Source organism: Anomaloglossus baeobatrachus, chromosome 2, assembly GCF_048569485.1.
Source record: "Anomaloglossus baeobatrachus isolate aAnoBae1 chromosome 2, aAnoBae1.hap1, whole genome shotgun sequence".
NCBI classification, from domain to species: domain Eukaryota; kingdom Metazoa; phylum Chordata; class Amphibia; order Anura; family Aromobatidae; genus Anomaloglossus; species Anomaloglossus baeobatrachus.
This window is the reverse complement of record NC_134354.1, coordinates 342,362,623-342,387,453: the sequence shown is the minus strand read 5'-3', so window position 1 is coordinate 342,387,453 and position 24,831 is coordinate 342,362,623. Positions and strand designations below refer to the sequence as shown.

At 35.8% G+C, this 24,831-nt stretch overlaps 12 non-coding genes across 12 annotated transcripts; all 12 read right to left on the bottom strand.

The window, feature by feature from the left end:
• Positions 1 to 73, bottom strand: TRNAV-CAC (transfer RNA valine (anticodon CAC)). Its single transcript has one exon. It is a non-coding gene; the product is annotated as a tRNA-Val (tRNA).
• Positions 74 to 4,168: 4,095 nt separating this feature from the next.
• On the bottom strand, positions 4,169 to 4,241 carry TRNAV-CAC (transfer RNA valine (anticodon CAC)). The gene has a single exon. It is a non-coding gene; the product is annotated as a tRNA-Val (tRNA).
• A 2,760-nt stretch (positions 4,242 to 7,001) lies between these two features.
• On the bottom strand, positions 7,002 to 7,074 carry TRNAV-CAC (transfer RNA valine (anticodon CAC)). Its single transcript has one exon. It is a non-coding gene; the product is annotated as a tRNA-Val (tRNA).
• A 1,410-nt stretch (positions 7,075 to 8,484) lies between these two features.
• Positions 8,485 to 8,557, bottom strand: TRNAV-AAC (transfer RNA valine (anticodon AAC)). The gene has a single exon. It is a non-coding gene; the product is annotated as a tRNA-Val (tRNA).
• Positions 8,558 to 8,603: 46 nt separating this feature from the next.
• On the bottom strand, positions 8,604 to 8,676 carry TRNAV-CAC (transfer RNA valine (anticodon CAC)). The gene has a single exon. It is a non-coding gene; the product is annotated as a tRNA-Val (tRNA).
• A 1,011-nt stretch (positions 8,677 to 9,687) lies between these two features.
• TRNAV-CAC (transfer RNA valine (anticodon CAC)) lies at positions 9,688 to 9,760 on the bottom strand. Its single transcript has one exon. It is a non-coding gene; the product is annotated as a tRNA-Val (tRNA).
• Positions 9,761 to 11,240: 1,480 nt separating this feature from the next.
• TRNAV-AAC (transfer RNA valine (anticodon AAC)) lies at positions 11,241 to 11,313 on the bottom strand. Its single transcript has one exon. It is a non-coding gene; the product is annotated as a tRNA-Val (tRNA).
• Positions 11,314 to 11,490: 177 nt separating this feature from the next.
• On the bottom strand, positions 11,491 to 11,563 carry TRNAV-AAC (transfer RNA valine (anticodon AAC)). The gene has a single exon. It is a non-coding gene; the product is annotated as a tRNA-Val (tRNA).
• Positions 11,564 to 15,012: 3,449 nt separating this feature from the next.
• Positions 15,013 to 15,085, bottom strand: TRNAV-CAC (transfer RNA valine (anticodon CAC)). The gene has a single exon. It is a non-coding gene; the product is annotated as a tRNA-Val (tRNA).
• A 5,241-nt stretch (positions 15,086 to 20,326) lies between these two features.
• TRNAV-CAC (transfer RNA valine (anticodon CAC)) lies at positions 20,327 to 20,399 on the bottom strand. The gene has a single exon. It is a non-coding gene; the product is annotated as a tRNA-Val (tRNA).
• Positions 20,400 to 20,688: 289 nt separating this feature from the next.
• Positions 20,689 to 20,761, bottom strand: TRNAV-UAC (transfer RNA valine (anticodon UAC)). Its single transcript has one exon. It is a non-coding gene; the product is annotated as a tRNA-Val (tRNA).
• Positions 20,762 to 21,654: 893 nt separating this feature from the next.
• TRNAI-AAU (transfer RNA isoleucine (anticodon AAU)) lies at positions 21,655 to 21,727 on the bottom strand. Its single transcript has one exon. It is a non-coding gene; the product is annotated as a tRNA-Ile (tRNA).
• Positions 21,728 to 24,831: the final 3,104 nt, after the last annotated feature.

Sequence of the window (24,831 nt, the reverse complement as noted above, 5' to 3'; positions counted from 1 at the left end):
TGGTTTCACTGGGGATTGAACCCAGGACCTTCTGCGTGTGAAGCAGACGTGATGACCACTACACTATGAAACCTGTGAAATCCTTCAAAGCAATGGCAATTGAAAATGAGTTTTGACCGCCAGGGGAAAAAAATTATTAGTTCTGTTGGTGATGGAAGCCAAAAAATCCCATCATTAGGCAACAAAGCCAAGAACTTCATATATGGTAGTTTGATAGGGTATTATTTCAACATCAAGAACAGATTGCTTTTACTGGGGATTGAACCAGTGTTAAGCAGACGTGATGACTACTACACTATGAAACCTTCTGGAAAGTTACTGTGTATTGGCAAGCAGAGCAGAATTGTAACTGATGGGGCCTTTTTATTGCTGAAGAAAAAAGTTTTTGGTAATGAAACATTTCCAATTTTTATTACATATTTTACCAGTTTTATTCCTACAAAGGGATATTGCTTAAATTGAAGTTTACATTGAATGTGTTACTTTTTTCTACACAGTTTAATCGTTTGCTTTTCTATTTATGGGAACTATAAATTTTGAAACAAACAGGATTGTTATAATATGGGATTATGTTTTCTGCTAAAATGTTCAATAAAAAAGAAACCCAAAATCGTAGTTCTCCTTGTGATAGAAGCCAAAATGTATTGTCATTTGGCAACGAAACCAAGAATTTCATACTTTACAGGTTGATAGGAAATTACTTCAACACCGAAAACAGATTGGTTTCACTGGGTATTGAACCCAGAACGTTCTGCATATGAAGCAGACTTGATGACCACCACACTTTAAAACCTGTGATTCCTGCAAAGTAATGGCAATTAGAGACGAAATTTGACTGCCAGGAAAAAAAAAAAAATTCGTAGTTCCGTTGGTTATGGAAGCTAAAACATCCCGTCATTCGGCAACAAAGCCAAGAACTTCATGTATTGCAGTTGGATAGGGTATTATTTCAACACCAAGAAGAGACTGGTTTCACTGGGGATTGAACCCTGGACCTTCTGTGTGTTAAGCAGACGTGATAACCACTACACTATGAAACCTGTGAAATCCTGCAAAGCAATGGCAATTGGAGACGAGTTTTGACCGCCAGGGAAAAAAAAATAAATTCAAAGTTCTGTTGGTGATGGAGGACAAAACATCCTGTTATTCGGCAACAAAGCCAAGAAATTCATGTATTGCAGTTGGATAGGGTATTATTTCAACACCAAGAAGAGACTGGCTTTACTGGGGATTAAACCCAGGACCTTCTGCGTGTTAAGCAGACGTGATGACCACTACACTATGAAACCTGTGAAATCCTGTTGGTAGCAAATTACTTCAACAGCGAAAACGGATTGGTTTCACTGGGGATTGAACCCAGGACCTTCGGCGTGTGAAGCAGACGTGATGACCACTACACTATGAAACCTGTGAAATCTTGCAAAGCAATGGCAATTGAAAACGAGTTTTGACCGCCAGGGGAAAAAAATTATTAGTTCTGTTGGTGATGGAAGCCAAAAAATCCCATCATTCGGCAACAAAGCCAAGAACTTCATATATTGTAGTTTGATAGGGTATTATTTCAACATCAAGAACAGATTGCTTTTACTGGGGATTGAACCAGTGTTAAGCAGACGTGATGACTACTACACTATGAAATCTTCTGGAAAGTTACTGTGTATTGGCAAGCAGAGCAGAATTGTAACTGATGGGGCCTTTTTATTGCTGAAGAAAAAAGTTTTTGGTAATGAAACATTTCCAATTTTTATTACATATTTTACCAGTTTTATTCCTACAAAGGGATATTGCTTAAATTGAAGTTTACATTGAATGTGTTACTTTTTTCTACACAGTTTAATCGTTTGCTTTTCTATTTATGGGAACTATAAATTTTGAAACAAACAGGATTGTTATAATATGGGATTATGTTTTCTGCTAAAATGTTCAATAAAAAAGAAACCCAAAATCGTAGTTCTCCTTGTGATAGAAGCCAAAATGTATTGTCATTTGGCAACGAAACCAAGAATTTCATACTTTACAGGTTAATAGGAAATTACTTCAACACCGAAAACAGATTGGTTTCTCTGGGTATTGAACCCAGAACGTTCTGCATATGAAGTAGACTTGATGACCACCACACTTTAAAACCTGTGATTCCTGCAAAGTAATGGCAATTAGAGACGAAATTTCACTGCCAGGAAAAAAACAAAAATTCGTAGTTCTGTTGGTTATGGAAGCTAAAACATCCCGTCATTCGGCAACAAAGCCAAGAACTTCATGTATTGCAGTTGGATAGGGTATTATTTCAACACCAAGAACAGACTGGTTTTACTGGGGATTAAACCCAGGACCTTCTGCGTGTTAAGCAGACGTGATGACCTTCTACGTGTTAAGCAGACATGATGACCACTACACTATGAATCCTGATGAAAAGTTACTGTGTATTGGCTAGCAGAGCAGAATTGTGACTGACAGGGCCTTTTTATTGCTGAAGGAAAGTATTTTTGGTAATGAAACATTTCCAATTTTTATTACATATTTTACGAGTTTTATTCCTACAAAGGGATATTGCTTAAATTGAAGTTTACATTGAATGTGTTACTTTTTTCTACATAGTTTAGTCGTTTTCTTTTGTATTTATGGGAACTATATATTTTAAAACAAACAAGTTTTTTTATAATATGGGATTATGTTTTCTGCTAAAATGTTCAATAAAAAAGAAACCCAAAATCGTAGTTCAACTTGTGATAGAAGCCAAAATGTATTGTCATTTGGCAACGAAACCAAGAACTTCATACTTTACAGGTTGATAGGAAATTACTTCAACACCGAAAACAGATTGGTTTAACTGGGTATTGAATCCAGAACGTTCTGCATATGAAGCAGACTTGATGACCAGCACACTTTAAAACCTGTGAAATCCTGCAAAGTAATGGCAATTAGAGACGAGTTTTGACTGCCAGGAAAAAAAAAAAATTCGTAGTTCTGTTGATTATGGAAGCTAAAACATCCCGTCATTCGGCAACAAAGCCAAGAACTTCATGTATTGTAATTGGATAAGGTATTATTTCAACACCAAGAACAGACGGGTTTTACTGGGGATTAAACCCAGGACTTTCTGCGTGTTAAGCAGACATGATGACCACTACACTATGAATCTTAATGAAAAGTTACTGTGTATTGGCTAGCAGAGCAGAATTGTGACTGACGGGGCCTTTTTATTGCTGAAGGAAAGTATTTTTGGTAATGAAACATTTACAATTTTTATTACATATTTTACCAGTTTTATTCCTACAAAGGGATATTGCTTAAATTGAAGTTTACATTGAATGTGTTACTTTTTTCTACACAGTTTAATCGTTTGCTTTTGTATTTATGGGAACTATAAATTTTGAAACAAACAGGATTGTTATAATATGGGATTATGTTTTCTGCTAAAATGTTCAATAAAAAAGAAACCCAAAATCGTAGTTCTCCTTGTGATAGAAGCCAAAATGTATTGTCATTTGGCAACGAAACCAATATTGTCATACTTTACAGGTTGATAGGAAATTACTTCAACACCGAAAACAGATTGGTTTCACTGGGTATTGAACCCAGAACGTTCTGCATATGAAGCAGACTTGATGACCACCACACTTTAAAACCTGTGATTCCTGCAAAGTAATGGCAATTAGAGACGAAATTTGACTGCCAGGAAAAAAAAAAAATTCGTAGTTCCGTTGGTTATGGAAGCTAAAACATCCCGTCATTCGGCAACAAAGCCAAGAACTTCATGTATTGCAGTTGGATAGGGTATTATTTCAACACCAAGAAGAGACTGGTTTCACTGGGGATTGAACCCTGGACCTTCTGCGTGTTAAGCAGACGTGATAACCACTACACTATGAAACCTGTGAAATCCTGCAAAGCAATGGCAATTGGAGACGAGTTTTGACCGCCAGGGAAAAAAAAAAAAATTCAAAGTTCTGTTGGTGATGGAAGACAAAACATCCTGTTATTCGGCAACAAAGCCAAGAAATTCATGTATTGCAGTTGGATAGGGTATTATTTCAACACCAAGAAGAGACTGGTTTTACTGGGGATTAAACCCAGGACCTTCTGCGTGTTAAGCAGACGTGATGACCACTACACTATGAAACCTGTGAAATCCTGTTGGTAGCAAATTACTTCAACAGCGAAAACGGATTGGTTTCACTGGGGATTGAACCCAGGACCTTCTGCGTGTGAAGCAGACGTGATGACCACTACACTATGAAACCTGTGAAATCCTGCAAAGCAATGGCAATTGAAAACGAGTTTTGACCGCCAGGGGAAAAAAATTATTAGTTCTGTTGGTGATGGAAGCCAAAAAATCCCATCATTCGGCAACAAAGCCAAGAACTTCATATATTGTAGTTTGATAGGGTATTATTTCAACATCAAGAACAGATTGCTTTTACTGGGGATTGAACCAGTGTTAAGCAGACGTGATGACTACTACACTATGAAACCTTCTGGAAAGTTACTGTGTATTGGCAAGCAGAGCAGAATTGTAACTGATGGGGCCTTTTTATTGCTGAAGAAAAAAGTTTTTGGTAATGAAACATTTCCAATTTTTATTACATATTTTACCAGTTTTATTCCTACAAAGGGATATTGCTTAAATTGAAGTTTACATTGAATGTGTTACTTTTTTCTACACAGTTTAATCGTTTGCTTTTCTATTTATGGGAACTATAAATTTTGAAACAAACAGGATTGTTATAATATGGGATTATGTTTTCTACTAAAATGTTCAATAAAAAAGAAACCCAAAATCGTAGTTCTCCTTGTGATAGAAGCCAAAATGTATTGTCATTTGGCAACGAAACCAAGAATTTCATACTTTACAGGTTAATAGGAAATTACTTCAACACCGAAAACAGATTGGTTTCTCTGGGTATTGAACCCAGAACGTTCTGCATATGAAGTAGACTTGATGACCACCACACTTTAAAACCTGTGATTCCTGCAAAGTAATGGCAATTAGAGACGAAATTTGACTGGCAGGAAAAAAACAAAAATTCGTAGTTCTGTTGGTTATGGAAGCTAAAACATCCCGTCATTCGGCAACAAAGCCAAGAACTTCATGTATTGCAGTTGGATAGGGTATTATTTCAACACCAAGAACAGACTGGTTTTACTGGGGATTAAACCCAGGACCTTCTGCGTGTTAAGCAGACGTGATGACCTTCTACGTGTTAAGCAGACATGATGACCACTACACTATGAATCCTGATGAAAAGTTACTGTGCATTGGCTAGCAGAGCAGAATTGTGACTGACACGGCCTTTTTATTGCTGAAGGAAAGTATTTTTGGTAATGAAACATTTCCAATTTTTATTACATATTTTACGAGTTTTATTCCTACAAAGGGATATTGCTTAAATTGAAGTTTACATTGAATGTGTTACTTTTTTCTACATAGTTTAGTCGTTTGCTTTTGTATTTATGGGAACTATATATTTTAAAACAAACAAGTTTTTTTTATAATATGGGATTATGTTTTCTGCTAAAATGTTCAATAAAAAAGAAACCCAAAATCGTAGTTCTCCTTGTGATAGAAGCCAAAATGTATTGTCATTTGGCAACGAAACCAAGAAATTCATACTCTACAGGTTGATAGGAAATTACTTCAACACCGAAAACAGATTGGTTTAACTGGGTATTGAATCCAGAACGTTCTGCATATGAAGCAGACTTGATGACCAGCACACTTTAAAACCTGTGAAATCCTGCAAAGTAATGGCAATTAGAGACGAGTTTTGACTGCCAGGAAAAAAAAAAAATTCGTAGTTCTGTTGATTATGGAAGCTAAAACATCCCGTCATTCGGCAACAAAGCCAAGAACTTCATGTATTGTAATTGGATAAGGTATTATTTCAACACCAAGAACAGACGGGTTTTACTGGGGATTAAACCCAGGACTTTCTGCGTGCTAAGCAGACATGATGACCACTACACTATGAATCTTAATGAAAAGTTACTGTGTATTGGCTAGCAGAGCAGAATTGTGACTGACGGGGCCTTTTTATTGCTGAAGGAAAGTATTTTTGGTAATGAAACATTTACAATTTTTATTACATATTTTACCAGTTTTATTCCTACAAAGGGATATTGCTTAAATTGAAGTTTACATTAAATGTGTTACTTTTTTCTACACAGTTTAATCGTTTGCTTTTGTATTTATGGGAACTATAAATTTTGAAACAAACAGGATTGTTATAATATGGGATTATGTTTTCTGCTAAAATGTTCAATAAAAACGAATCCCAAAATCGTAGTTCTCCTTGTGATAGAAGCCAAAATGTATTCTCATTTGGCAACGAAACCAATAATGTCATACTTTACAGGTTGATAGGAAATTACTTCAACACCGAAAACAGATTGGTTTCACTGGGTATTGAACCCAGAACGTTCTGCATATGAAGCAGACTTGATGACCACCACACTTTAAAACCTGTGATTCCTGCAAAGTAATAGCAATTAGAGACGAAATTTGACTGCCAGGAAAAAAAAAAAATTCGTAGTTCCGTTGGTTATGGAAGCTAAAACATCCCGTCATTCGGCAACAAAGCCAAGAACTTCATGTATTGCAGTTGGATAGGGTATTATTTCAACACCAAGAAGAGACTGGTTTCACTGGGGATTGAACCCTGGACCTTCTGCATGTTAAGCAGACGTGATAACCACTACACTATGAAACCTGTGAAATCCTGCAAAGCAATGGCAATTGGAGACGAGTTTTGACCGCCAGGGAAAAAAAAAAAATTCAAAGTTCTGTTGGTGATGGAAGACAAAACATCCTGTTATTCGGCAACAAAGCCAAGAAATTCATGTATTGCAGTTGGATAGGGTATTATTTCAACACCAAGAAGAGACTGGTTTTACTGGGGATTAAACCCAGGACCTTCTGCGTGTTAAGCAGACGTGATGACCACCACACTATGAAACCTGTGAAATCCTGTTGATAGCAAATTACTTCAACAGCGAAAATGGATTGGTTTCACTGGGGATTGAACCCAGGACCTTCTGCGTGTGAAGCAGACGTGATGACCACTACACTATGAAACCTGTAAAATCCTGCAAAGCAATGGCAATTGAAAACGAGTTTTGACCGCCAGGGAAAAAAAAATTATTACTTCTGTTGGTGATGGAAGCCAAAAAATCCCATCATTCGGCAACAAAGCCAAGAACTTCATATATTGTAGTTTGATAGGGTATTATTTCAACATCAAGAACAGATTGCTTTTACTGGGGATTGAACCAGTGTTAAGCAGACGTGATGACTACTACACTATGAAACCTTCTGGAAAGTTACTGTGTATTGGCAAGCAGAGCAGAATTGTAACTGATGGGGCCTTTTTATTGCTGAAGAAAAGTGTTTTTGGTAATGAAACATTTCCAATTTTTATTACATGTTTTACCAGTTTTATTCCTACAAAGGGATATTGCTTAAATTGAAGTTTACATTGAATGTGTTACTTTTTTCTACACAGTTTAATCGTTTGCTTTTCTATTTATGGGAACTATAAATTTTGAAACAAACAGGATTGTTATAATATGGGATTATGTTTTCTGCTAAAATGTTCAATAAAAAAGAAACCCAAAATCGTAGTTCTCCTTGTGATAGAAGCCAAAATGTATTGTCATTTGGCAACGAAACCAAGAATTTCATACTTTACAGGTTAATAGGAAATTACTTCAACACCGAAAACAGATTGGTTTCTCTGGGTATTGAACCCAGAACATTCTGCATATGAAGTAGACTTGATGACCACCACACTTTAAAACCTGTGATTCCTGCAAAGTAATGGCAATTAGAGACGAAATTTGACTGCCAGGAAAAAAAAAAAATTCGTAGTTCTGTTGGTTATGGAAGCTAAAACATCTCGTCATTCGGCAACAAAGCCAAGAACTTCATGTATTGCAGTTGGATAGGGTATTATTTTAACACCAAGAACAGACTGGTTTTACTGGGGATTAAACCCAGGACCTTATGCGTGTTAAGCAGACGTGATGACCTTCTACGTGTTAAGCAGACATGATGACCACTACACTATGAATCCTGATGAAAAGTTACTGTGTATTGGCTAGCAGAGCAGAATTGTGACTGACAGGGCCTTTTTATTGCTGAAGGAAAGTATTTTTGGTAATGAAACATTTACAATTTTTATTACATATTTTACCAGTTTTATTCCTACAAAGGGATATTGCTTAAATTGAAGTTTACATTGAATGTGTTACTTTTTTCTACACAGTTTAGTCGTTTGCTTTTGTATTTATGGGAACTATATATTTTTAAACAAACAGGATTTTTATAATATGGGATTATGTTTTCTGCTAAAATGGACAATAAAAAAGAAACCCAAAATAGTAGTTCTCTTTGTGATGGAAGCCAAAATGTATTGTCATTTGGCAACGAAACCAAGAATTTTATATATTACAGGTTGATAGCAAATTACTTCAACAGCGAAAACATATTGGTTTCACTGGGGATTGAACCCAGGACCTTCTGCGTGTTAAGCAGACATGATGACCACTACACTATGAAACCTGTGAAATCCTGTTGATAGCAAATTACTTCAACAGCGAAAACGGATTGGTTTCACTGGGGATTGAACCCAGGACCTTCTGCGTGTGAAGCAGACGTGATGACCACTACACTATGAAACCTGTGAAATCCTGCAAAGCAATGGCAATTGAAAACGAGTTTTGACCGCCAGGGGAAAAAAATTATTAGTTCTGTTGGTGATGGAAGCCAAAACATCCCATCATTCGGCAACAAAGCCAAGAACTTCATATATTGTAGTTTGATAGGGTATTATTTCAACACCAAGAACAGATTGCTTTTACTGGGGATTGAACCAGTGTTAAGCAGACGTGATGACCACTACACTATGAAACCTTCTGGAAAGTTACTATGTATTGGCAAGCAGAGCAGAATTGTAACTGATGGGGCCTTTTTATTGCTGAAGAAAAGTGTTTTTGGTAATGAAACTTTTACAATTTTTATTACATATTTTACCAGTTTTATTCCTACAAAGGGATATTGGTTAAATTGAAGTTTACATTGAATGTGTTACTTTTTTCTACACAGTTTAATCGTTTGCTTTTGTATTTATGGGAACTATAAATTTTGAAACAAACAGGATTGTTATAATATGGGATTATGTTTTCTGCTAAAATGTTCAATAAGAAAGAAACCCAAAATCGTAGTTCTCCTTGTGATAGAAGCCAAAATGTATTGTCATTTGGCAACGAAACCAAGCATTTCATACTTTACAGGTTAATAGGAAATTACTATAACACCGAAAACAGATTGGTTTCACTGGGTATTGAACCCAGAACAGTCTGCATATGAAGCAAACTTGATGACCACCACACTTTAAAACCGGTGATTCCTGCAAAGTAATGGCAATTAGAGACGAAATTTGACTGCCAGGAAAAAAAAAATTCGTAGTTCTGTTGGTTATGGAAGCTAAAACATCCCGTCATTCGGCAACAAAGCCAAGAACTTCATGTATTGCAGTTGGATAGGGTATTATTTCAACACCAAGAACAGACTGGTTTTTACTGGGGATTAAACCCAGGACCTTCTGCGTGTTAAGCAGACGTGATGACCACTACACTATAAAACCTGTGAAATCCTGTTGATAGCAAATTACTTCAACAGCGAAAACAGATTGGTTTCACTGGGGATTGAACCCAGGACCTTCTGCGTGTGAAGCAGACGTGATGACCACTACACTATGAAACCTGTGAAATCCTGCAAAGCAATGGCAATTGAAAACGAGTTTTGACCGCCAGGGGAAAAAAATTATTAGTTCTGTTGGTGATGGAAGCCAAAACATCCCATCATTCGGCAACAAAGCCAAGAACTTCATATATTGTAGTTTGATAGGGTATTATTTCAACACCGAGAACAGATTTCTTTTACTGGGGATTGAACTAGTGTTAAGCAGACGTGATGACTACTACACTATGAAACCTTCTGGAAAGTTACTATGTATTGGCAAGCAGAGCAGAATTGTAACTGACGGGGCCTTTTTATTGCTGAAGAAAAGAGTTTTTGGTAATGAAACATTTACAATTTTTATTACATATTTTACCAGTTTTATTCCTACAAAGGGATATTGCTTAAATTGAAGATTACATTGATTGTGTTACTTTTTTCTACACAGTTTATTCGTTTGCTTTTGTATTTATGGGAACTATAAATTTTGAAACAAACAGGATTGTTATAATATGGGATTATGTTTTCTGCTAAAATGTTCAATAAAACAGATTGAACCCAGGACCATCTGCGTGTGAAGCAGACGTGATGACCACTACACTATGAATCCTGTGAAATCCTGCAAAGCAATGGCAATTGAAAACGAGTTTTGACAGCCAGGGGAAAAAAATTATTAGTTCTGTTGGTGATGGAAGCCAAAACATCCCATCATTCGGCAACAAAGCCAAGAACTTCATATATTGTAGTTTGATAGGGTATTATTTCAACACCAAGAACAGATTGCTTTTACTGGGGATTGAACCAGTGTTAAGCAGACGTGATGACTACTACACTATGAAACCTTCGGGAAAGTTACTGTGTATTGGCAAGCAGAGCAGAATTGTAACTGATGGGGCCTTTTTATTGCTGAAGAAAAGTGTTTTTGGTAATGAAACATTTACAATTTTTATTACATATTTTACCAGTTTTATTCCTACAAAGGGATATTGCTTAAATTGAAGTTTACATTGAATGTGTTACTTTTTTCTACACAGTTTAATCGTTTGCTTTTGTATTTATGGGAACTATAAATTTTGAAACAAACAGGATTGTTATAATATGGGATTATGTTTTCTGCTAAAATGTTCAATAAAAAAAGAAACCCAAAATCGTAGTTCTCCTTCTGATAGAAGCCAAAATGTATTGTCATTTGGCAACGAAACCAAGAATTTCATACTTTACAGGTTGATAGGAAATTACTTCAACACCGAAAACAGATTGGTTTCACTGGGTATTGAACCCAGAATGTTCTGCATATGAAGCAGACTTGATGACCACCACACTTTAAAACCTGTGATTCCTGCAAAGTAATGGCAATTAGAGACGAAATTTGACTGCCAGGAAAAAAAAAAAGTTCGTAGTTCCGTTGGTTATGGAAGCTAAAACATCCCGTCATTCGGCAACAAAGCCAAGAACTTCATGTATTGCAGTTGGATAGGGTATTATTTCAACACCAAGAAGAGACTGGTTTCACTGGGGATCGAACCCAGGACCTTCTGCGTGTTAAGCAGACGTGATAACCACTACACTATGAAACCTGTGAAATCCTGCAAAGCAATGGCAATTGGAGACGAGTTTTGACCGCCAGGGAAAAAAAAAAAAAATTCAAAGTTCTGTTGGTGATGGAAGACAAAACATCCTGTTATTCGGCAACAAAGCCAAGAAATTCATATATTGTAGTTGGATAGGGAATTATTTCAACACCAAGAAGAGATTGGTTTCACTGGGGATTGAACCCAGGACCTTCTGCGTGTTAAGCAGACGTGATGACCACTACACTATGAAACCTGATGAAAAGTTACTGTGTATTGGCTAGCAGAGCAGAATTGTGACTGACGGGGCCTTTTTATTGCTGAAGGAAAGTATTTTTGGTAATCAAACATTTACAATTTTTATTACATATTTTACCAGTTTTATTCCTACAAAGGGATATTGCTTAAATTGAAGTTTACATTGAATGTGTTACTTTTTTCTACACAGTTTAGTCGTTTGCTTTTGTATTTATGGGAACTATATATTTTTAAACAAACAGGATTTTTATAATATGGGATTATGTTTTCTGCTAAAATGGACAATAAAAAAGAAACCCAAAATAGTAGTTCTCTTTGTGATGGAAGCCAAAATGTATTGTCATTTGGCAACGAAACCAAGAATTTTATATATTACAGGTTGATAGCAAATTACTTCGTCAGCGAAAACAGATTGGTTTCACTGGGTATTGAACCCAGAACGTTCTGCATATGAAGCAGACTTGATGACCACCACACTTTAAAACCTGTGATTCCTGCAAAGTAATGGCAATTAGAGACGAAATTTGACTGCCAGGAAAAAAAAATAATTCGTGGTTCTGTTGGTTATGGAAGCTAAAACATCCCGTCATTCGGCAACAAAGCCAAGAACTTCATGTATTGCAGTTGGACAGGGTATTATTTTAACACCAAGAACAGACTGGTTTTACTGGGGATTAAACCCAGGACCTTCTGCGTGTTAAGCGGACGTGATGACCACTACACTATGAAACCTGTGAAATCCTGCAAAGCAATGGCAATTGAAAACGAGTTTTGACAGCCAGGGGAAAAACATTATTAGTTGTGTTGGTGATGGAAGCCAAAACATCCCATCATTCGGCAACAAAGCCAAGAACTTCATATATTGTAGTTTGATAGGGTATTATTTCCACACCAAGAACAGATTGCTTTTACTGGGGATTGAACCATTGTTAAGCAGACGTGATGACTACTACACTATGAAACCTTCTGGAAAGTTACTGTGTATTGGCAAGCAGAGCAGAATTGTAACTGATGGGGCATTTTTATTGCTGAAGAAAAGTGTTTTTGGTAATGAAACATTTACAATTTTTATTACATGTTTTACCAGTTTTATTCCTACAAAGGGATATTGCTTAAATTGAAGATTACATTGAATGTGTTACTTTTTTCTACACAGTTTAATCGTTTGCTTTTGTATTTATGGGAACTATAAATTTTCAAACAAACAGGATTGTTATAATATGGGATTATGTTTTCTGCTAAAATGTTCAATAAAAAAGAAACCCAAAATCGTAGTTCTCCTTGTGATAGAAGCCAAAATGTATAGTCATTTGGCAACGAAACCAAGAATTTCATACTTTACAGGTTGATAGGAAAATACTTCAACACCGAAAACAGATTGGTTTCACTGGGTATTGAACCCCGAACGTTCTGCATATGAAGCAGACTTGATCACCACCACACTTTAAAACCTGTGATTCCTGCAAAGTAATGGCAATTAGAGATGAAATTTGACTGCCAGGAAAAAAAAAAATTCGTAGTTCTGTTGGTTATGGAAGCTAAAACATCCCGTCATTCGGCAACAAAGACAAGAACTTCATGTATTGTAGTTGGATAGGGTATTATTTCAACACCGAGAACAGATTTCTTTTACTGGGGATTGAACTAGTGTTAAGCAGACGTGATGACTACTACACTATGAAACCTTCTGGAAAGTTACTATGTATTGGCAAGCAGAGCAGAATTGTAACTGACGGGGCCTTTTTATTGCTGATGAAAAGAGTTTTTGGTAATGAAACATTTACAATTTTTATTACATATTTTACCAGTTTTATTCCTACAAAGGGATATTGCTTAAATTGAAGATTACATTGATTGTGTTACTTTTTTCTACACAGTTTATTCGTTTGCTTTTGTATTTATGGGAACTATAAATTTTGAAACAAACAGGATTGTTATAATATGGGATTATGTTTTCTGCTAAAATGTTCAATAAAACAGATTGAACCCAGGACCATCTGCGTGTGAAGCAGACGTGATGACCACTACACTATGAAACCTGTGAAATCCTGCAAAGCAATGGCAATTGAAAACGAGTTTTGACAGCCAGGGGAAAAAAATTATTAGTTCTGTTGGTGATGGAAGCCAAAACATCCCATCATTCGGCAACAAAGCCAAGAACTTCATATATTGTAGTTTGATAGGGTATTATTTCAACACCAAGAACAGATTGCTTTTACTGGGGATTGAACCAGTGTTAAGCAGACGTGATGACTACTACACTATGAAACCTTCTGGAAAGTTACTGTGTATTGGCAAGCAGAGCAGAATTGTAACTGATGGGGCCTTTTTATTGCTGAAGAAAAGTGTTTTTGGTAATGAAACATTTACAATTTTTATTACATATTTTACCAGTTTTATTCCTACAAAGGGATATTGCTTAAATTGAAGTTTACATTGAATGTGTTACTTTTTTCTACACAGTTTAATCGTTTGCTTTTGTATTTATGGGAACTATAAATTTTGAAACAAACAGGATTGTTATAATATGGGATTATGTTTTCTGCTAAAATGTTCAATAAAAAAGAAACCCAAAATCGTAGTTCTCCTTGTGATAGAAGCCAAAATGTATTGTCATTTGGCAACGAAACCAAGAATTTCATACTTTACAGGTTGATAGGAAATTACTTCAACACCGAAAACAGATTGGTTTCACTGGGTATTGAACCCAGAACGTTCTACATATGAAGCAGACTTGATGACCACCACACTTTAAAACCTGTGATTCTTGCAAAGTAATGGCAATTAGAGACGAAATTTGACTGCCAGGAAAAAAAAAAATTCGTAGTTCTGTTGGTTATGGAAGCTAAAACATCCCGTCATTCGGCAACAAAGCCAAGAACTTCATGTATTGCAGTTGGATAGGGTATTAATCCAACACCAAGAACAGACTGGTTTTACTGTGGATTAAACCCAGTACCTTCTGCGTGTTAAGCAGACGTGATGACCTTCTACGTGTTAAGCAGACATGATGACCACTACACTATGAATCCTGATGAAAAGTTACTGTGTATTGGCTAGCAGAGCAGAATTGTGACTGACAGGGCCTTTTTATTGCTGAAGGAAAGTATTTTTGGTAATGAAACATTTCCAATTTTTATTACATATTTTACCAGTTTTATTCCTACAAAGGGATATTGCTTAAATTGAAGTTTACATTGAATGTGTTACTTTTTTCTACACAGTTTAGTCGTTTGCTTTTGTATTTATGGGAACTATATATTTTTAAACAAACAGGATTTTTATAATATGGGATTATGTTTTCTGCTAAAATGGACAATAAAAAAGAAACCCAAAATAGTAGTTCTCCTTGTGATGGAAGCCAAAATGTATTGTCATTTGGCAACGAAACCAAGAATTTTATATATTAAAGGTTGATAGCAAATTACTTCAACAGCGAAAACAGATTGGTTTCACTGGGGATTGAACCCAGGACCTTCTGCGTGTGAAGCAGACGTGATGACCACTACACTATGAAACCTGTGAAATCCTGCAAAGCAATGGCAATTGAAAACGAGTTTTGACCGCCAGGGGAAAAAAATTATTAGTTCTGTTGGTGATGGAAGCCAAAACATCCCATCATTCGGCAACAAAGCCAAGAACTTCATATATTGTAGTTTGATAGGGTATTATTTCAACACCGAGAACAGATTGCTTTTACTGGGGATTGAACCAGTGTTAAGCAGATGTGATGACTACTACACTATGAAACCTTCTGGAAAGTTACTGTGTATTGGCAAGCAGAGCAGAATTGTAACTGATGGGGCCTTTTTATTGCTGAAGAAAAGTGTTTTTGGTAATGAAACATTTACAATTTTTATTACATATTTTACCAGTTTTATTCCTACAAAGGGATATTGCTTAAATTGAAGATTACATTGAATGTGTTACTTTTTTCTACACAGTTTAATCGTTTGCTTTTGTATTTATGGGAACTATATATTTTTAAACAAACAGGATTTTTATAATATGGGATTATGTTTTCTGCTAAAATGGACAATAAAAAAGAAACCCAAAATAGTAGTTCCCTTTGTGATGGAAGCCAAAATGTATTGTCATTTGGCAACGAAACCAAGAATTTTATATATTACAGGTTGATAGCAAATTACTTCAACAGCGAAAACAGATTGGTTTCACTTGGGGATTGAACCCAGGACCTTCTGCATGTGAAGCAGACGTGATGACCACTACACTATGAAACCTGTGAAATCCTGCAATGCAATGGCAATTGAAAACGAGTTTTGACAGCCAGGGGAAAAAATTATTAGTTCTGTTGGTGATGGAAGCCAAAACATCCCATCATTCGGCAACAAAGCCAAGAACTTCATATATTGTAGTTTGATAGGGTATTATTTCAACACCAAGAACAGATTGCTTTTACTGGGGATTGAACCAGTGTTAAGCAGACGTGATGACTACTACACTATGAAACCTTATGGAAAGTTACTGTGTATTGGCAAGCAGAGCAGAATTGTAACTGATGGGGCCTTTTTATTGCTGAAGGAAAGTGTTTTTGGTAATGAAACATTTACAATTTTTATTACATATTTTACCAGTTTTATTCCTACAAAGGGATATTGCTTAAATTGAAGTTTACATTGAATGTGTTACTTTTTTCTACACAGTTTAGTCATTTGCTTTTGTATTTATGGGAACTATATATTTTTAAACAAACAGGATTTTTATAATATGGGATTATGTTTTCTGCTAAAATGGACAATAAAAAAGAAACCCAAAATAGTAGTTCCCTTTGTGATGGAAGCCAAAATGTATTGTCATTTGGCAACGAAACCAAGAATTTTATATATTACAGGTTGATAGCAAATTACTTCAACAGCGAAAACAGATTGGTTTCACTTGGGGATTGAACCCAGGACCTTCTGCATGTGAAGCAGACGTGATGACCACTACACTATGAAACCTGTGAAATCCTGCAATGCAATGGCAATTGAAAACGAGTTTTGACAGCCAGGGGAAAAAATTATTAGTTCTGTTGGTGATGGAAGCCAAAACATCCCATCATTCGGCAACAAAGCCAAGAACTTCATATATTGTAGTTTGATAGGGTATTATTTCAACACCAAGAACAGATTGCTTTTACTGGGGATTGAACCAGTGTTAAGCAGACATGATGACTACTACACTATGAAACCTTATGGAAAGTTACTGTGTATTGGCAAGCAGAGCAGAATTGTAACTGATGGGGCCTTTTTATTGCTGAAGGAAAGTGTTTTTGGTAATGAAACATTTACAATTTTTATTACATATTTTACCAGTTTTATTCCTACAAAGGGATATTGCTTAAATTGAAGATTACATTGAATGTGTTACTTTTTTCTACACAGTTTAATCGTTTGCTTTTGTATTTATGGGAACTATAAATTTTGAAACAAACAGGATTGTTATAATATGGGATTATGTTTTCTGCTAAAATGTTCAATAAAAAAGATTGAACCCAGGACCTTCTGCGTGTGAAGCAGACGTGATGACCACTACACTATGAAACCTGTGAAAGCCTGCAAAGCAATGGCAATTGAAAACGAGTTTTGACAGCCAGGGGAAAAAAATTATTAGTTCTGTTGGTGATGGAAGCCAAAACATCCCATCATTCGGCAACAAAGCCAAGAACTTCATATATTGTAGTTTGATAGGGTATTATTTCAACACCAAGAACAGATTGCTTTTACTGGGGATTGAACCAGTGTTAAGCAGACGTGATGACTACTACACTATGAAACCTTATGGAAAGTTACTGTGTATTGGCAAGCAGAGCAGAATTGTAACTGATGGGGCCTTTTTATTGCTGAAGGAAAGTGTTTTTGGTAATGAAACATTTACAATTTTTATTACATATTTTACCAGTTTTATTCCTACAAAGGGATATTGCTTAAATATAAGTTTACATTGAATGTGTTACTTTTTTCTACACAGTTTAGTCATTTGCTTTTGTATTTATGGGAACTATATATTTTTAAACAAACAGGATTTTTATAATATGGGATTATGTTTTCTGCTAAAATGGACAATAAAAAAGAAACCCAAAATAGTAGTTCCCTTTGTGATGGAAGCCAAAATGTATTGTCATTTGGCAACGAAACCAAGAATTTTATATATTACAGGTTGATAGCAAATTACTTCAACAGCGAAAACAGATTGGTTTCACTTGGGGATTGAACCCAGGACCTTCTGCATGTGAAGCAGACGTGATGACCACTACACTATGAAACCTGTGAAATCCTGCAATGCAATGGCAATTGAAAACGAGTTTTGACAGCCAGGGGAAAAAATTATTAGTTCTGTTGGTGATGGAAGCCAAAACATCCCATCATTCGGCAACAAAGCCAAGAACTTCATATATTGTAGTTTGATAGGGTAATATTTCAACACCAAGAACAGATTGCTTTTACTGGGGATTGAACCAGTGTTAAGCAGACGTGATGACTACTACACTATAAAACCTTCTGGAAAGTTACTGTGTATTGGCAAGCAGAGCAGATTTGTAACTGATGGGGCCTTTTTAATGCTGAAGAAAAGTGTTTTTGGTAATGAAACATTTACAATTTTTATTACATATTTTACCAGTTTTATTCCTACAAAGGGATATTGCTTAAATTGAAGATTACATTGAATGTGTTACTTTTTTCTACACAGTTTAATCGTTTGCTTTTGTATTTATGGGAACTATAAATTTTGAAACAAACAGGATTGTTATAATATGGGATTATGTTTTCTGCTAAAATGTTCAATAAAAAAGAAACCCAAAATCGTAGTTCTCCTTGTGATAGAAGCCAAAATGTATAGTCATTTGGCAACGAAACCAAGAATTTCATACTTTACAGGTTGATAGGAAATTACTTCAACACCGAAAACAGATTGGTTTCACTGGGTATTGAACCCAGAACGTTCTGCATATGAAGCAGACTTGATGACCACCACACTTTAAAACCTGTGATTCCTGCAAAGTAATGGCAATTAGAGACGAAATTTGACTGCCAGGAAAAAAAAAATTCGTAGTTCTGTTGGTTATGGAAGCTAAAACATCCCGTCATTCCGCAACAAAGCCAAGAACTTCATGTATTGCAGTTGGATAGGGTATTATTTCAACACCAAGAACAGACTGGTTTTACTGGGGATTAAACCCAGGACCTTCTGCGTGTTAAGCAGACGTGATGACCACTACACTATGAAACCTGTGAAATCCTGTTGATAGCAAATTACTTCAACAGCGAAAACGGATTGGTTTCACTGTGGATTGAACCCAGGACCTTCTGCGTGTGAAGCAGACGTGATGACCACTACACTATGAAACCTGTGAAATCCTGCAAAGCAATGGCAATTGAAAACGAGTTTTGACCGCCAGGGGAAAAAAATTATTAGTTCTGTTGGTGATGGAAGCCAAAACATCCCATCATTCGGCAACAAAGCCAAGAACTTCATATATTGTAGTTTGATACGGTATTATTTCACCATCAAGAACAGATTGCTTTTACTGGGAATTGAACCAGTGTTAAGCAGACGTGATGACTACTACACTATGAAACCTTCTGGAAAGTTACTGTGTATTGGCAAGCAGAGCAGAATTGTAACTGATGGGGCCTTTTTATTGCTGAAGAAAAGTGTTTTTGGTAATGAAACATTTCCAATTTTTATTACATATTTTACCAGTTTTATTCCTACAAAGGGATATTGCTTAAATTGAAGTTTACATTGAATGTGTTACTTTTTTCTACACAGTTTAATCGTTTGCTTTTCTATTTATGGGAACTATAAATTTTGAAACAAACAGGATTGTTATAATATGGGATTATGTTTTCTGCTAAAATGTTCAATAAAAAAGAAACCCAAAATCGTAGTTCTCCTTGTGATAGAAGCCAAAATGTATTGTCATTTGGCAACGAAACCAAGAATTTCATACTTTACAGGTTAATAGGAAATTACTTCAACACCGAAAACAGATTGGTTTCACTGGGTATTGAACCCAGAACGTTCTGCATATGAAGTAGACTTGATGACCATTACACTTTAAAACCTGTAATTCCTGCAAAGTAATGGCAATTAGAGACGAAATTTGACTGCCAGGAAAAAAACAAAAAAATTTGTAGTTCTGTTGGTTATGGAAGCTAAAACATCCCGTCATTCGGCAACAAAGCCAAGAACTTCATGTATTGCAGTTGGACAGGGTATTATTTCAACACCAAGAACAGACTGGTTTTACTGGGGATTAAACCCAGGACCTTCTGCGTGTTAAGCAGACGTGATGACCTTCTACGTGTTAAGCAGACATGATGACCACTACACTATGAATCCTGATGAAAAGTTACTGTGTATTGGCTAGCAGAGCAGAATTGTGACTGACAGGGCCATTTTATTGTTGAAGGAAAGTATTTTTGGTAATGAAACATTTACAATTTTTATTACATATTTTACCAGTTTTATTCCTACAAAGGGATATTGCTTAAATTGAAGTTTACATTGAATGTGTTACTTTTTTCTACACAGTTTAGTCGTTTGCTTTTGTATTTATGGGAACTATATATTTTTAAACAAACAGGATTTTTATAATATGGGATTATGTTTTCTGCTAAAATGGACAATAAAAAAGAAACCCAAAATAGTAGTTCTCTTTGTGATGGAAGCCAAAATGTATTGTCATTTGGCAACGAAACCAAGAATTTTATATATTACAGGTTGATAGCAAATTACTTCAACAGCGAAAACAGATTGGTTTCACTGGGGATTGAACCCAGGACCTTCTGCGTGTGAAGCAGACGTGATGACCACTACACTATGAAACCTGTGAAATCCTGCAAAGAAATGGCAATTGAAAACGAGTTTTGACAGCCAGGGGAAAAAATTATTAGTTCTGTTGGTGATGGAAGCCAAAACATCCCATCATTCGGCAACAAAGCCAAGAACTTCATATATTGTAGTTTGATAGGGTATTATTTCAACACCAAGAACAGACTGGTTTTACTGGGGATTAAACCCAGGACCTTCTGCGTGTTAAGCAGACGTGATGACCACTACACTATGAAACCTGTGAAATCCTGTTGATAGCAAAATACTTCAACAGCGAAAACGGATTGGTTTCACTGGGGATTGAACCCAGGACCTTCTGCGTGTAAAGCAGACGTGATGACCGCTACACTATGAAACCTGTGAAATCCTGCAAAGCAATGGCAATTGAAAACTAGTTTTGACCGCCAGGGGAAAAAAATTATTAGTTCTGTTGGTGATGGAAGCCAAAACATCCCATCATTCGGCAACAAAGCCAAGAACTTCATATATTGTAGTTTGATAGTGTATTATTTCAACACCAAGAACAGATTGCTTTTACTGGGGATTGAACCAGTGTTAAGCAGATGTGATGACTACTACACTATGAAACCTTCTGGAAAGTCACTGTGTATTGGCAAGCAGAGCAGAATTGTAACTGATGGGGCCTTTTTATGGCTGAAGAAAAGTGTTTTTGGTAATGAAACATTTACAATTTTTATTACATATTTTACCAGTTTTATTCCTACAAAGGGATATTGCATAAATTGAAGATTACATTGAATGTGTTACTTTTTTCTACACAGTTTAATCGTTTGCTTTTGTATTTATGGGAACTATAAATTTTGAAACAAACAGGATTGTTATAATATGGGATTATGTTTTCTGCTAAAATGTTCAATAAAAAAGAAACCCAAAATCGTAGTTCTCCTTGTGATAGAAGCCAAAATGTATAGTCATTTGGCAACGAAACCAAGAATTTCATACTTTACAGGTTGATAGGAAATTACTTCAACACCGATAACAGATTGGTTTCACTGGGTATTGAACCCAGAACGTTCTGCATATGAAGCAGACTTGATGACCACCACACTTTAAAACCTGTGATTCCTGCAAAGTAATGGCAATTAGAGACGAAATTTGACTGCCAGGAAAAAAAAAAAATTCGTAGTTCTGTTGGCTATGGAAGCTAAAACATCCCATCATTCGGCAACAAAGCCAAGAAATTCATGTATTGCAGTTGGATAGGGTATTATTTCAACACCAAGAAGAGACTGGTTTCACTGGGGATTGAACCCAGGACCTTCTGCGTATTAAGCAGACGTGATGACCACTACACTATGAAACCTGTGAAATCCTGCAAAGCAATGGCAATTGGAGACGAGTTTTGACCGCCAGGGAAAAAAAAAAAAAATTCTTAGTTCTGTTGGTGATGGAAGCCAAAACATCCCATCATTCTGCAACAAAGCCAAGAACTTCATATATTGTAGTTTGATAGGGTATTATTTCAACACCAAGAACAGACTGGTTTTACTGGGGATTAAACCCAGGACTTTCTACGTGTTAAGCAGACATGATGACCACTACACTATGAATCCTGATGAAAAGTTACTGTGTATTGGCTAGCAGAGCAGAATTGTGACTGGCAGGGCCTTTTTATTGCTGAAGGAAAGTATTTTTGGTAATGAAACATTTCCAATTTTTATTACATATTTTACGAGTTTTATTCCTACAAAGGGATATTGCTTAAATTGAAGTTTACATTGAATGTGTTACTTTTTTCTACATAGTTTAGTCGTTTGCTTTTGTATTTATGGGAACTATATATTTTAAAACAAACAGGTTTTTTTATAATATGGGATTATGTTTTCTGCTAAAATGTTCAATAAAAAAGAAACCCAAAATCGTAGTTCTCCTTGTGATAGAAGCCAAAATGTATTGTCATTTGGCAACGAAACCAAGAATTTCATACTTCACAGGTTGATAGGAAATTACTTCAACACCGAAAACAGATTGGTTTCACTGGGTATTGAATCCAGAACGTTCTGCATATGAAGCAGACTTGATGACCACCACACTTTAAAACCTGTGAAATCCTGCAAAGTAATGGCAATTAGAGACGAGTTTTGACTGCCAGGAAAAAAAAAAAGTTCGTAGTTCTGTTGGTTATTGAAGCTAAAACATCCCGTCATTCGGCAACAAAGCCAAGCACTTCATGTATTTTAGTTGGATAAGGTATTATTTCAACATCAAGAACAGACTGCTTTTACTGGGGATTAAACCCAGGACTTTCTGCGTGCTAAGCAGACGTGATGACCACTACACTATGAATCTTAATGAAAAGTCACTGTGTATTGGCTAGCAGAGCAGAATTGTGACTGACGGGGCCTTTTTATTGCTGAAGGAAAGTATTTTTGGTAATGAAACATTTACAATTTTTATTACATATTTTACCAGTTTTATTCCTACAAAGGGATATTGCTTAAATTGAAGTTTACATTGAATGTGTTACTTTTTTCTACACAGTTTAATCGTTTGCTTTTGTATTTATGGGAACTATAAATTTTGAAACAAACAGGATTGTTATAATATGGGATTATGTTTTCTGCTAAAATGTTCAATAAAAAAGAAACCCAAAATCGTAGTTCTCCTTGTGATAGAAGCCAAAATGTATTGTCATTTGGCAACGAAACCAAGAATTTCATACTTTACAGGTTGATAGGAAATTACTTCAACACCGAAAACAGATTGGTTTCACTGGCTATTGAACCCAGAACGTTCTGCATATGAAGCATACTTGATGACCACCACACTTTAAAACCTGTGATTCCTGCAAAGTAATGGCAATTAGAGCCGAAATTTGACTGCCAGGAAAAAAAAAAATTCGTAGTTCTGTTGGTTATGGAAGCTAAAACATCTCGTCATTCGGCAACAAAGCCAAGAACTTCATGTATTGCAGTTGGATAGGGTATTATTTCAACACCAAAAACAGACTGGTTTTACTGGGGATTAAACCCAGGGCCTTCTGCGTGTTAAGCAGACGTGATGACCACTACACTATGAAACCTGTGAAATCCTGTTGATAGCAAATTACTTCAACAGCGAAAACGGATTGGTTTCACTGGGGATTGAACCCAGGACCTTCTGTGTGTGAAGCAGACGTGATGACCACTACACTATGAAACCTGTGAAATCCTGCAAAGCAATGGCAATTGAAAACGAGTTTTGACCGCCAGGGGAAAAAAATTATTAGTTCTGTTGGTGATGGAAGCCAAAACATCCCATCATTCGGCAACAAAGCCAAGAACTTCATATATTGTAGTTTGATAGGGTATTACTTCAACACCAAGAACAGATTGCTTTTACTGGGGATTGAACCAGAGTTAAGGAGATGTGATGACTACTACACTATGAAACCTTCTGGAAAGTTACTGTGTATTGGCAAGCAGAGAAGAATTGTAACTGATGGGGCCTTTTTATTGCTGAAGAAAAGTGTTTTTGGTAATGAAACATTTACAATTTTTATTACATATTTTACCAGTTTTATTCCTACAAAGGGATATTGCTTAAATTGAAGTTTACATTGAATGTGTTACTTTTTTCTACACAGTTTAATCGTTTGCTTTTGTATTTATGGGAACTATAAATTTTGAAACAAACAGGATTGTTATAATATGGGATTATGTTTTCTGCTAAAATGTTCAATAAAAAAGAAACGCAAAATCGTAGTTCTCCTTGTGATAGAAGCCAAAATGTATAGTCATTTGGCAACGAAACCAAGAATTTCATACTTTACAGGTTGATAGGAAATTACTTCAACACCGAAAACAGATTGGTTTCACTGGGTATTGAACACAGAACGTTCTGCATATGAAGCAGACTTGATGACCACCACACTTTAAAACCAGTGATACCTGCAAAGTAATGGCAATTAGAGACGAGTTTTGACTGCCAGGAAAAAAAAAATTCGTAGTTCTGTTGGTTATGGAAGCTAAAACATCCCGTCATTCGGCAACAAAGACAAGAACTTCATGTATTGTAGTTGGATAAGGTATTATTTCAACACCAAGAACAGACTGGTTTTACTGGGAATTAAACCCAGGACTTTCTGCGTGTTAAGCAGACGTGATGACCACTACACTATGAATCTTAATGAAAAGTTACTGTGTATTGGCTAGCAGAGCAGAATTGTGACTGACGGGGCCTTTTTATTGCTGAAGGAAAGTATTTTTGGTAATGAAACATTTACAATTTTTATTACATATTTTACCAGTTTTATTCCTACAAAGGGATATTGCTTAAATTGAAGTTTACATTGAATGTGTTACTTTTTTCTACACAGTTTAGTCGTTTGCTTTTGTATTTATGGGAACTATATATTTTTAAACAAACAGGATTTTTATAATATGGGATTATGTTTTCTGCTAAAATGGACAATAAAAAAGAAACCCA